The sequence below is a fragment of the Numenius arquata genome, chromosome 4 (assembly GCF_964106895.1).
Source record: "Numenius arquata chromosome 4, bNumArq3.hap1.1, whole genome shotgun sequence".
In the NCBI taxonomy this organism is placed as follows: Eukaryota; Metazoa; Chordata; class Aves; order Charadriiformes; family Scolopacidae; genus Numenius; species Numenius arquata.
Genome location: NC_133579.1, coordinates 65320849 through 65334416, shown reverse-complemented (window position 1 = coordinate 65334416; position 13568 = coordinate 65320849).

Below are 13568 nucleotides of genomic sequence, written 5' to 3'. Positions count from 1 at the left end.
TTTTTTTTTTTTTTTTTTAATCCCTTCAAAGTGGGAAAGCATTCATGCACTGGTGACTCTCATTCTTTTCCAGCCTGGGAGGTTTTTAGCTTTTCCCATTTAGAATTAAGAGCAGTTTAGGGTATTCATCACCCCTGACAGCTGTTAATCCCCCTCAACTCTATACAATCACTCTGTTAAAATATTTGAAGTAAATAAGAGGACTATTCAGTGCTAGTTCGGATTGCACCTGTGGTCCTTTTAGCTCATTAGGCTTTCTCTGACAGCAGCTCAAGTCCCAGATGCTTGAAGGGGAAAGTGAAAAACCTCCACAGTGGAAAATTAATGCAAGGGCACAGGAACTAGCCCCTTGCTATTACAGGTAACTGCATTGTAAAATCCCTTTCACAAGCCAACCACATCCAGCTGAAAACTGATTTCAGGTTTTGATCCCTCCTGATTCCTGCTGGGAAGGTTTTCACAAGGACTGTTCTGTTGAGTAAAAACCTTCTAATTTCCAATCTACATTTATTTATGGTCACTTTACACCACATGGTCCTTTAAGATCCCCTCTCAAGCTTTGTTTTGCTAAACTAAACAAGCCGATCTCTTTTTAATCACATATGACAGAAAAGACTTCACTCCCTGGAATTATCCTGTTAACTTTAGGTTACCAGTTTGAATATGAATTAATGTTTCCTGCACTGGAGTGACTAGAACTTTAGTTTGTATTTGAAATTACATTATACTCAAGGGTCAATGAAACTTTCCATGTAAACCACTGAAAATACCCTACCTGATACAATTTAGGGTTACATTTGCTTTCCTTGCAGCCATTGCACATCGGTGGGTCAACAATACCTCTCAGAGCTCATCTTGCCCTCTCCTTTAGTTTCCACCTAAAAGTACAGCAGATATTGTTATTAGTGCTTATTTTGCACTTCACATTACTTTGCCATTTCTGTTACCCCTGTTTTCAACTTCATCCACCACTTCTTAATCCTTCTCTGCAGATTTCACCCTGACAACCAAGGGAGCTATAACTCTGTAGACCAGTGAATGCCGTGTGCCTGCAGGGACAAAGTTTTCAGGCTACTAACCATGTAGCCTTCAGCGTGTGTTTCATTTGTAGTCTCTAAGCAGGACCTAACGACTTCCATGGGGCAACGCACAGATGAAAGCCAAGCATTAAGCAACCTAGAGTCAAGAGACAGCAGAAAGTTGTTAATCCTGTCCCCTCCTGGCTTGTGACTACATTGCTTATGCCTCTTCGTGCAGGAATTAGTCCCCGGTGCCCAGTTAGCAAAATGGATGGCTCTGAAGCTACTGCAGCCTAGGGAAGGTGCCTCCAGAGCTCAGTGAATCTACCTGCTGCTCAGTATATAACAATCTTCAACATGGAGAAGGTCGAAACAGAGTATCTGGAAGATGACCCTGGAAAGGGGAAAAAATGAATGAGTTGATCTCTGACATGAAGATATAAAGTCAATTGCACTAGGAGGTCTCTGGAGTTAGCGGTAGTGACTTGCTTCCCTTAGGATGAAAATGGGCACTCTGTGATCGCCAGAATGTGTGGGTGTATTTGTCCCTAAATGGGCTGACTCCAGTTGCAAATGCAGCCTCCATCTGTACCACACTTCTTCAGTCTTCATTATCTGTCACTGTATCCAAATGCAGAAATTCACTGCAAAATGCAAACCAGCAGATGATGTAAAAAGGAGATACTTCAGTAGCCACAATTTTGCCTTTCAATTGCCGTAGCAAGCGCAGGGCTTTAAAAGGGATCATTGAAGAAGGAGTATCAAGGAAAATACACTGCACCAGTTTCTGAATCATCCGTAGATGAAAAGACAGCTACCTGCAGACTCACAAACGTCACCAATTGCTGCCATGCTAATGCCAGGCAATGTGCATACAACAGCCAAGCAGATGCAATGCACATTAGACAAGTTTCTGCTTTTACTTAAAATGAAAGCTGCGCAGGTGAGCCCACCGATGTCCCTCAACTTGTACAGTGCAAGTGGTTTGAGAAACAGCTATTCATGTAGGATTAGTCTGCGAGTGTAATAACATCTTTCTGATATACTGAAGTAGCATTTATAGCTTATTTTTTGATAACGGTGATGGCTTCTACCGTTCTGCTTTATCACCACAGCAGCTGGAGGGAATTTCTGCTCCAGACGCTGGCCTGGTGTATGTGCATTATCTCAGCTGCCGTGACAAGCCGTGCTGCTGCCATGGGCAGGGACACCTCCCACTAGACCAGGTTGCTCAAAGCCCCATCCAGCCTGGCCTTGAACACTTCCAGGGATGGGACATCCCCAACTTCCCTGGGCAACTTGTTCCAGTGCTTCACCACCCTCAAAATAAAGCCATGTCATTGTTTTCCTTGTCTGCAGCAGTTAATAATTTTAAGTGTTCAAAAATCTTCTCCCAATTCTTTTCAGGTGAAGTCCTTGTTCTGTTATTTTGTTTTCTTTTTAGTGGAGAAATCAATGATGACTGTAATTTCTTTCATTATATTTGTTTATGTATGAGAACAGGTATATTATTTGTAACGAAGAAACAATCACTGAGGAATAAAGCTAAAATGATCCTACCCATAGATGGCAGTAACTGCTAATAGTGCTAGCTGCCAGTGCCACTCCAATTCAAACTCTTAGGACGCAGAAAAGGTTTAAACCAATTGACCTGATCCCCAAAGTTGCTAAACAGCCATTTCATGGATCTTAAAATTGGGTCACACACCAAGCTCCTTGCAGAAACCACCAGCAGAATGTGTCTCCCTGGAAGCTGGTTCAATTACTAGAAATAACCCTACTGTGATTTCTTGGAGGAAGAAAGTATAGTATTTATTCAAGTGCTGTGGTTGACAGCAGTAAGAAATGGCATTTATATTAGAATATTCAATCTTGCTACCTTCCCAACTTAGATGTTTTACCTGTAGAATGAAAAGATAAATATACCACCTCTGTTTAAAGCTATCAAGAGTGAGTGCCTTACAGTGGAGAACAATTTGGACCAACACCCCTTCCTGCCAACCCAAGCATTACCTTGTATACAAAATATTGATGTATTCACCACCTTTGACTAAATAAACGTGGGAGGAATCATTCTCATGGCACAGAAGGGCAGCAGCAGCAGCTTTTGATTGCTGTATGCGGGAAGACAGAAGTAAGGGACGAGATTGTCTATAGGGGGTGTTACTATTTTCTCTTTATCTTTACACATAGGGAATCATATAAGTTGCAAATAAGAATTTCATGTCCCCACAACCCTGATCTTACTTCTTTCCTAAATGACTCCTTGCTGCTTTTTAATTGCTGCTTGGAGATTTGGCTCATACTGACAGAAGATTTGGAACAAAATGTAATTTCCAAGCAAGTGAACAGTGAACAGGGGAGGAATAGATTGGAGTTTTGGGGTCACCCCTACAGGAAGGGAAGAAGCTAAGGATGGTTGTGCGTTGGCTTTTTGACTTTCTGGAAATGTATTTATTATTTACATTTTTTTCCCCAGACATCTCAGGCAGGGCAATGCAAATATACAAGACAAAGTCACCAGCCTACGTGTGCTTTTTAAGAAGGACATAATATGTTGTGAAGAGAATTAGGATCAGGAGCAGTGTGATGGTATGTGCGAGGATGCATAAGCAATCTGGGTGTGTTGCCAGCAGTTTTAAAGTTTTACCACTGTCATCTGAGGGACAGTAATACTGTAGTGGCCTCTGGCAGAGCAGGCATTGTACGCAGCGCGGAAAGGTGTGGGTTTGAGGGAAGATTTCAAGGAGGAGGCAGAGCAGAGGCTTTCTGGAGTAGTCGGTAGGCAAAAGTGGAGGGGACATGGAGGGGATAGGCATGAACCTAAGTGGTGAGAGCACAGAAGGGATGAGCATAAAGGTTTAAAAAACTGGATTGAGACCACATTGTGAATATATAAGAGATACGGAGCTGAAGCTCTGTATCTGTGTGATACAGCTGGGAGAGGGAGGGGAAGGACACTAAAGGGGTCTGGAGGCATCAGAATAAGGGTTAGGGGACTGGTGATAGCAGTGACATACTGAAATAGGCTGAGGGGGTAAAACGGGCGTCAGGAAGGCTTTGGGTTGTCATGTAAAGAAAGGAAGAGTCTGATGTAGGGAAGGGAAATGGAGATGGAAAGTGGACGGCCGTTACCTGCTGTTCATTATCCTGTGAGACAGTTAAGCAGTGAATCAATTATGATACCAAGCAATTGTGTAGATAATGAGTTAAGCAATGAAGCAGTTATACAGCAAATCATTTCTGGTATTAAATAAAAATGGGGAGAATCAACAGCAATATGAATCAATTATGGAGAGAACTATTACCAAAGTCAGTCAGTTAAGTAGAGAAACAGTTATACAGCAAGAGAATGAATAAATTAATCATGAAGTGGGACCATTACGTTGAGAATTAATTATGCAGAGTCTTCCTTTGTGATAAGGGCGTGTCTGAGGAAGCTTCACACACAGGAAAAAAAAATCCCAAAGAAGCCCATAAAAATAGATTCATAACTAATAAAGATACAAGCCCTGCACCAGTTCTCAGTCACTTTGTCTGTGACATCCTCTCCCGTGTCTCTTTGGGCTAGGCTCACCTGTGTTGCAGTAGATGCTGAAGCCGTTGCAGAAGCAGAGAAGAGGAAGCCTATCTCTCCACTGTGCATCCTTTACTGGGGATGCGGAGATGAGATGAAGGAAGTTCAGAGGTAACTTTATGGCTCTGACAAATGGGATGTATAAGGAGCCCATGGTCTTTGGAGCCCTCTAACCTTCACAGTTTTAATGTGAAAGTTTTAAGATGCTTAAAATGTTTTAAGATGCTTAAAACTGAAAGTAATGTATATACCTCAAGACAAGGATGCGAAAGCCCTAAACATCTGCCATTGGAGTCTGAGTTGTAGGGACTTCTGACATTGTAGATGACACTGTTGTTCTCTGCCAACACCGATCAGCATTCATAGACTTGTAAGGCTCTAGTGAGAGGGAGGAAAATTTGCCAACATGAACACAGAGAAAAACTCATGTTACAATCTTGTTTAGAAAAATGTAGGCGAGGGAGGATAAACAACCATGTTTCCTTTCCTGTAACTCCTGTGTGTTGTTTTGGTGGGTTTTTTTTTCCCTCTTGCATCAACCACTATCTTTGACTGTAGTTGCAGTTTAGGAAGTTGCTTACTTTAGCTTAACTTTGACCTGCCTCCTAGCAGCCTCCAGTAGTTGCAGGTGTCAGTACATCTAGACTAGAGGCTGGCTCTGGACCTAAGGCTCTGTGGTTGATAGTAATTAGTATCTTGCAGGATACTGTTAAATGTGACCTCTTGTTTTGTCCAAATGATTCTTTTTCCCTCCGTGGAAAAATGCATACTCTGTAGCATGCAGGTGAAGAGTTTCTCTTTTGTGTAATACTCCGTAGGAACTGTAGATTGACCAAGCTGGTTATGGAGATATTTTCTGTACCACTACAATGCTTCAATTCAGAAAACTTTAGTTTATAGGCAGCTGCCTGTTGGTGGACACTAAAGAGCCACAGAGACACGTCCAACCCCATGGCCTTGAGGACACACAATCAAACTCCTTCTGAGCCTGAAGGCATTATTTGTTTAGGAATGACCAATGACTCTGCAAATTCTGAAAAAGTCTAGCGAGGTCTGTGGTGTACCTTCTGAAGTGCCAGTTACCTGTGAAGAAGTCACACAGACCTAGTGAGGGCTCAGAGAAGTCCTTCCAAGGGGGGGGTGCACAGGCAAGACAGAAACAAGCATAAGCTACTTAAAAAATCCTAGATGTTATCTAATGCTTTATTTCTTCTAATCATCACTTAAGTATGAGACCTGGTCACAGACTCCCCAGGGAGGTGACATAAATGCCATAAACTGACTGAGTGTCTGGGCTAAGGCTGGTTGCCCTACAGACCACAGCAGACTCATCTAAAAATAGGGGACTTTCACCTCTACAGCTGACATGAAGAGTGATCCCTGCACTTGGAGTGACTCACAGGAGGACTGAGATACAATTAACTTTATAACCATAAAAATGACATAAAAGCAATGCCCATTTAATTGGAAAAGCATTAACACGTCAACATCACCTAGAGCTTTCAAAAAATAAATATTGTGAGACCAAAAGAAAGCATATTTGAATTGTGATAGATAACTGCTTAACTATTCAGAAAGAGAGAGGAAATTACTAACTAACAGCTAACCTCCATTGCTTTAGGATTTCAGTAGGTTGTAATTCCTTTTTAAATAAAATGCACATTGCCCAGAGAACGCAGCTTCTCCTCCTCTATCCTCAAATTATTATAAATGAATACCGTGGCTGGAAGAAGAAAGTAACAGGTTTCCTTTTGTTAAAGAACTATAGTCTAGCTTATAGCATTTTGTAAGGTTTCCAGATGGAAGAAAGCAGTCCAATAAAAGATTTTGCATCAGTAAGGTCATTTGGGGACGTAATTATCTGTGAAAGACAATATAGAGGAAGACAGTAATATTGGCAATATATGAAAAGAGTTTACAGTTCTGGGTGCCTAGTTTTTTTGTGGTTTCTTTGAGGTAGGTCCTGCTTGCGTAGAAACCCTTCCTGCCTGCACTGTTCTTTAAGTGTCAAATTTTGCTACATTTAAGAAAAGTACACATCATAACAGATGGCAAAAATGCCATTGAATAATGTTAATAATAGCAGAAAGCTAATTGCTTGTCAGCAGCAAATTCCTTTTCTAGGACTGGCAGAAACCATGCAGAATATCCATGTTGTTGCTGAAAGGCTCAAGCTAGTTGATTTTGTAGAATTCTGACAAAAGTAGTCTATACATTCATATAAATATATTTTGGTAAGGTACAGCTGCTGAAATGAGTACCTAATTGATGTGAAATACTGCCAGCCTGCCCAAATGAGATAACAATTTAAGAAGATGAAATTGCTTCAGTTGTGATTTGGCCATCAGATGAGGAGAGGTGCTTTGGCTTTTGAAAGAGTTTTGTATTAGTTTATACATACTGAAGACTTTCATTTTACATATTTTCATTGAGAGTACTGTGCAGAGATGTACTCTGCCTGCTAAACATTAACAAATGCTCTTTTTGATACCACTGCGAGAAATGGCAATTCTTGTATTACAGATGTAAAGCCCCTAAATTATAGCTAGTGAGTGTTTTTTTTGATATTTTTGTCAATACAATTGGCATACAGAATATGTCCATAAAATAGACATATTTGTCAATATGGTCCCTACAGTTCAATAGGGTAAGTAGAAACTCATTGTATGTTTGTTATCTCACTTTTGCTAAGGTTACTGTGAATGGCTGAAAAAGTTTGAAATTTTTTGCTTTATATGCTGCTCTCCTGAAGGAATGGCAAATCCAGCCATCAAATTTCATAAACTTCAGTTCCTTAAACTTTGGACTCACCCTTCTTACCATTGTAATGGGACTTAATGCCATTTCTGGGCACTGATTCGGTACCCAGGTGTGCGTACCCAGGTGTGGGAGTTTCGGTTCTGTGAAGCCCTCCCAGCTCCTGTTGCCCTACCTCCCATACCATACCTGCTGGTCATTCCCACAACTGTCCAGTGCTGACCTTGAGTGCAGTGGGGTCTCTGGCATCAGCAATGGCCCTGCCTGGGTTGTCCTTCTGAGTATATCCTCCGAAATCCAGGCTGAGCACATCCTTATGTAGCTCATGACATCTGATGAATCACACCAGTAACTGAGACAGATGTGGATGCTTTCAAAAAAAAAAAGAACAAACAAGGTAAAAAGGTACTTTACGCTTTAAACAAAACAAAAACCCCTAAATACCACTCCTAAGGAAGATCACTCAATTTGCAGTGCCTGACAAAACTAATCAGCCTGAATGACTAAGCCATTACATCTTTCCAGAGTATAATGCTGTGTTCACAAACACATCACCCAGAAGACGATTTTAAAAGTTTCAGCAGAATTAGTTCCATAAAATATTTAGAATTTTCATATAACTGTAATCCAAAGAAGCACTTGGAAATGCAACAGGAGCAGATAGCCATCATTTATTCTTAGGAGAGACCTTAATCTGATAACGACCCAGTAATTTTTGCTCTATCTTTACCTTCATACACAACTGTTGATGGGAAAATCTCAATATTTCATATCCAGTGTGAGTCTTGTCCTTTTATTTTGATATAATATTGGAGACACAAATAGCTGGAAGAATAGATATAATTGATTGATAGGAACACAGAAGAGCAATATAGAGAATCTCACACACACTGATATCACCCTTCTTTGCTGTGCCAAAAAAGCCACTTGAAATCCCAAGTTCTTGCACAGAGCTTATGCCTGGCCTTCAGGATCTGGAACTCCTCAAGTTCTCACAGTCTGAAGGAGCTCATATCTGTTGACTCTATGCTTCAGTTCAGTATAAAGACCCTCATTTTTCCCCGAACATGACTGTGATGGGGGCAGAATCTCACTGGTATAGAAATGTAATTCTAGCTTTTCATTTGCCAAGTGTATTTTTAACTACTTATTTTGAGTGGCTGCTCTGCACTTTGGTTTAGTGTTATTTTTATAAAGATAATTTCTAGCTGTGTAAAAGGTGCTGAGGGTGCAAAAATAATGAATAAATAAATAAATGCTTCTTTCACATGACCTCATTAAGAGCAAAGCCAAATTCCTGCAACAGAAAGCCAGCTGAGCAGAATTTTCCAAGTGCCTTTATTATGACATTGTTTCTATTCCTATTGCATCTCAGGGTCCCAGCCACAGACCGGGACATTACAGTGCTAAGTACCACACAAAAATAAAAAGGATGTCTTTGCTCCAAGGGGCTTTTATAACAGCAGTGGTCGAAGCGGAGCGGTGTCTGCCAGTAGGAGCTGGGAGCGGTTTTCCGAGTGTGGAAGTGTGTATCAGCACTTTCTTTTTAAGCAGGCTCAAGGACAAATGGGATCGGTGCGATGACATCTGAAGTTCCATTTCAGCTGCTGTGTATAAACTCATAAATGCTTTGGAAGAACCAAGCTGTACACTTGCTGTACTTTGAAGAGGTAAGTTAAAAACCAAATGCTAATCAGCCGACTATGCAGAGATGAAGTGGGGACAGTCAGCTCAGGTTTTCAAGTCAGAATTGCTGGGGGATTTTGCTTATGTAAACACTTGCGATCATGTTTTCTATGTCTACAACCATCTGAAATTTTGCATAGCTGCAGACTGAACATCTGCATAAATCTGAATGAAAGATTTAGAAAACAAATAAGAAGATTATGTTGCAAAACCGCATCTTTGTTGCAGCATTTCAGAGCTCAGACACAAAAAATCAGACACATTATATGAAACTAACAATATGAAATTGTGTTTTCAATACATATCATCCATCTGGATGTTAACTCTCATCACCTGTATCTTCAGGTTTGAGCTGAAGGTGACGCACTGCTGGTAGCAAGGAAATCATTATGGATTGTTAAGCTAGTACTGAAGACACTGCGCAGCTCTGATAAATGGACTAAACGTGAATGGACTCATCTCTCAAATCTCATGGTGGCAGTGATGCAGATGAGCAGTATTGCTGGAGCCCCAAGGTTTCACCAGCCCAAAAGTGACAGCCGTGCTGTCATTAAGAGAAAAGGATTTAGCTCATGGATCCCCTGGCAAGTGACGCCTTTCACGTTGGCAGGTGTGCAGCAGACTGTAGGGTTCTACAACTTGAATGTTTGTTAAGGCGCCCATGCTTGAGCAGGATGTGATATTTTGTGGTACCCTCTTCAGGTCTTTTGTGATATCCTCCCAGGCTGTGATTGTACCCTGCCACATGCCCTTCCTCATGTATGTAACACGAAGTTAGAGAAATGCATGTGACTTGAGGCAGCAAAGGAGGAAAACAAGTACGTCTCTTCTGTATCAAAAGGAAAAAAACCATCTCTATAAGGTGATTTTACATATTGATTATCCCTTGGCAAGACACATGCATTGTTAAAATGACAACATGACAACTGTCATTGGCTCCTACAGCTGCTCAGGTAGGACATACCTGCTGGAAAATAACTTGCCCCCATCCCTGTGCCCTGCTTTATTTACCTCCCGTGAGTTTAGGGGAGCCACTTTAACAGGGGAGCAAAGACACAAGCCTGGTAGCTGGGAGCCTGGGAAGGACTAGGGAGGGAGTGACAGATTTAAATGACTGCTGTGTCAAAGTCCAGCCTCTTCTCTTTACAGAACTAGCACCTAAAGTCCTCAGTGGTATCGGGCCCCACTTCCAGAAAGCACAACAAAATGCAAAGACAGTTTTCACAAAATCTCAATTTTTACCCAATTGGGTAAAACGGAATTTTTTTTCGATTGACCAGAATCAGAACTTTTTTGTTAAACTAAATCAGAGCATTTAATTCCTGATCAGAACAAGATAAATCTGGGCTGTTAATGCTGATGTTCCACATCAGCCAGTTTATCTCTAGATCAGGATCTTTACCCAGATGAAACCCCAGTACTATACCATAGTTTGCCTGTAGATCACACCAGCCCTGGCATCTGGAGCATGTGCAGAGGGAAGGGGATGAGGGGAAGGAGGCCCCTGGGTAGAACAGCCATTCAGGTGGACACTGCTTCATTTTGGGAGCATTGAGACTTTCCAGTGAAATTAAAATGCAGCTGGAATTGTTTTTTGAATGCCAGAAGTGCAGCTTGAAAGTAACTGGTGGGTTAAAACTGCAGACGAAAAGCCATGGGCATTTGCAGCAATGCAGCAGTCTGGAGTCTTTCAGAGAATCAGCAAAAACCCCCATGTTTTAAACAGAGTGAAAATACCAGGCAAATACATCTCTGTGGCTTTTTCCTGGCAGGCACTTTCATCAACCAGCTAGTAATACTAGTTTTCATACCCTACATACAATTTTTTTTTCCCAAGGATATTTCTTTAAAAAGAGGTTGTGTTTAAAAATATGGTTGAAATTAGTGACTCACGATAAAATATCAGTAGGCCCCTATTTCAGGGTGTCAATTAGGTGGCTACTTTTGTAGTGCTGGGTGGTTGACAACATGCAGTTGAAATCACTGCTGGCCTCCTTTGCTTCTTCCTCCATTAGCTTCTATTGTCTTTAACGTAAGCCTCAGTAATTCTTCCACTGATTTGAATAAATAATAATTACAGTTCAGTAATCCTTGTTATAGCATAGCCTAATTAGCTTGTGTAGCTGACTGAAGTTTTTTAATCGTGAAGATAGAAATGAACTAAATATAGGATAAACAAAAAAGAACCCCCACAAAACTGTTTCTCAACGAACTATGGAAAAGAAATTATTATTTTAAAAGGCATTTTACTTCTTTTCCTGGCCGATTGCCAATTCTTAATTTGTTGACATTTTGATTTTGCTCTCTTGGGTCTCAACTGGAAGATGGACCATGTCTTGAAATGTAGATAACATTTTTATCCTTAAGTAATCTTCTCTTAGGAATGATGCTGCATGCATAAAACATCTGACATACAATAGACCAAACTAAGCTCTTGTACAAGTCTATTGTACAAGTCTATTAAAGTCAATGGAGTTACACTAAGAATGAATTTGGCTCAATGAAGTATTCTGGAGAATAACGCGAAGCCTATCAGATTGCGTACAAGAAAATAGAACATCAGTGCTGCACAGTTGGACAATTTAATCCTATTTTCATTTCGACTTGATAGCTTCTTGGTTGCTAGTTTCTATTCTGCATAGGTTTTCATCACCACAATATCAGACTACCTTCCAATAATGCATTAAATAGTGTGACTAGCATCTGGTACATATTTATTTTCTCCAATGCACTAGGAAGTTCTGTTTACAATGAATCATTAGCAGGAGGAAAAGGTATTTGTCCGTTAAGACTATTAAAAAGATAAGAGCAGCATTTTTTACACAGAGAATCAAATACGAGAAAACATGATTCTTGTCTACACTTCATAAGTACAGATTTAGACTTAAAATGTTTAAAAAGTGCTTTCTGCAGACATCTCAGGACAGAACACTTTGCAGCACAAATACGTTCAGAATTCTGTACCTTGAATTGTTTCAAGGCAAAATCTTGTGAGAAGAGGCTGAGTTGTCAAGTCAGTAGGAATCAAAGTGGCTTACCTCCTTGTGGAAGATGCTTGGCCATTTCCAAGACTGGCAAGTTGAAAGCAGGGCAGGAAGGGAGAGTTTAAGACTCGGCTCATGGAGTGCTCAAGTGCCAGCTGGAATAGACAGCAAGAGTTGTGAATGCTTCCCCTTTTCATCCAGAATGGGAAGGAGATGGGTAAACCGTTCATACAATGAAATCGGAAATAAAGGAGAACTTGGGATTTAAGCAATCCCCCTTATGAATGAGTAGTGTACATTTCTCAAGACATAAAATGAAATCTTAAAAAAATAAAAAAAAAAGGTGAGGAAGTGATCAAAGAGGGCGGAAGTACCCTGTTGCATTAAGCGGCTTAAAGCCGTGTGTGCATTCAGGCCTCAGGGTTGATTCTTTTGATACATCTAATAGACAAATCACGCCGTTGTTTGATCATCTACACTTGAATTTAATACTTCAAATGTAGATGAATCCTAGGAAGCACAGGAGTTTACTCCCTAATTTGAATTCAATTGAGTAGCATTTGTGCAGAGAAGCTAATTGCACAGATTATTCCGTGGTCTTTATATGAAACATTTCCTCTTTTCTGTTTGAGAAACGAGGCTTTTATTAGCTCTGCAGATAACCACATTCATGCCTATCGGTGGCATCTTCTTTGGTTTTGGTTTGTTTTTTTTTTTTTAGTCAGGTGTTTATGTGAGTTTGATTCCATCTTCTTTCTCCTAGCGGTTGTTTCCTTGGGTAAGAGTGTTTCTATTCCAGCTCTTTCATCACGCACCACCTCTCCCTGCAGAGTTCAGGTGCTCCTGGGAGTCCCATCTCTGCTACTGCAAAGGTTTCTGCTGGTTTTGGGTTCTCTGCGAGATGATTTATTTCAGTAAGATTTTTAATAGACAGCAATTTAAACATAAGTAAAGGTAGAAGAACTGAGAGTCTGAAGTGAAAGATGAAGTTGCCTCCAAACTAATCCATCTTAGAAGAGTGCCCGGGAATGGTTCAACCCACTGTGATGAGGTGTCTTCTTGGAGGATGCATCGATACAAGTTTTTTCATCTGGAAGTATCCACTGAAAAATTAACGGCCCTGGAAATCTGTGTATGTGTTCTACCAGCAGGCAGAATCGGTCTAGCTCCCAAGAAGGCAGTCAGTGGCTGAGGAATATTGGCATCACAGCGAAACTGATGCTAATAAAAAAAAAAAAAAAGTAGTTAGTGGCAGCAGTGGCTTTCTCTCCTAGCGTTGAAGAGAAACTGTAACCTCATCTCAGTTACACTACTGCAACTCCAAAGACGCCGGAGGGCACAGAAACCTGCCTAATGACATTTACAGCATCCAAACTGAAATCTCGCAGTCAGTACCTTCAAATGACACATGCATGTACTGTGTGACACACAGTATGCATGACAAACTGTGATTTATTTCAGTGGTACCTGTACCTTTGAATCCTATAGTTTGTCACTGAACCAACCCACACGATCAGTGTTCATAAACATTTGTGATAACTGCTA